Raw genomic sequence first — 1,150 nt, forward strand, 5'->3', positions numbered from 1 at the left:
CTTATCTTGCCTTTACTATATTATTTTAAAGCCATCACTTAAAGCTGTTGGAGGCCTAAACACTGTAGCTGTTTTAATTCAGCATTTAATGAGCAAGATTCTTGACTTAAGACACTTAGGTACCTGCTTTATTTCCCAGCAGAAGAGCTTCAGGCAGATTTCTGTAGAAGTACTCTCTTCTGAAAGCTATTTTTTGTGTTCATCTAAAGAGTTGAGTCCAAGCCTGTTGTAGAAGCACCCATAAGGTATAATTAAGGCACGAAAAAACAATATGAGATTATACTGAAACAACCCATGGCACAACAAAGATCAGTGTTACCGAGGAAAAAGTACATGGGACGCTCAGAAAGAAAACATGAACAGCAGTGGGTAGCGTTACTTTGGTGTTGATTTCATTCCAATACAATTAGAAAGGAGCTTTTCCCTAGAAGCACTTTTTGTCATTGTTTTGGAGAAGTATTCACTGCAAAATTCAGATTTGTCTGAGTTAACTGACTGCTACTGAAGATGCTTCTTTTGGGGACTGCCTTGTCTCTGGATGGAAGGCCTGCATGGAAGACCTAAAGACAAGTAGAAAGTCAAGCACAGGTGGTGGCAGGCCTGCATGGACAAACAAGGAGCTCCTAACTGAACCCAAACAGGAAGCGTAGAAGCAGTGGAAGCAGGGACAGATGACCCAAAAGGAGCATGGAGGTGCTTTCTGATCTTGCAGGGATAGGGTTAGGAAACCCAAGGCCCCTCTGGAGTTGGATCTGGCAAGGGATATGAAGGGCAAGAAGAAAGGATTCTATAACTATATAGCAGCAAAAGTAAGCTAAGGGAAAACAGGTCCTCCCCTGCTGAATGAGGCAGGGGAACTTGTGGCAGACGGCAGGAAGGCTGGGATACTTGTTGGCAGGACTGGCCTTTAAGGAATCTCGTACCCCTGAGACCAGAGGGAAGGTCTGGAACAAGGTAGACAACCTTGGTGGAAGAGGGCAGCTTAGGGAGCATGTAAACAAACAATGCACTTAAGCCTATGAGGCTTGACAGGTTGTACCCATGAGTGCTGAGTGAACTGGCTGTCATTGTGAGGCAGCTCCATCTGGAGACTGGAAAAGAGCAAATTTCACTCCTATCCTCAAGAAGAGAAGGAAAGAATTGGGGAGCT

Source organism: Strigops habroptila, chromosome 4, assembly GCF_004027225.2.
Source record: "Strigops habroptila isolate Jane chromosome 4, bStrHab1.2.pri, whole genome shotgun sequence".
Classification (NCBI taxonomy): domain Eukaryota; kingdom Metazoa; phylum Chordata; class Aves; order Psittaciformes; family Psittacidae; genus Strigops; species Strigops habroptila.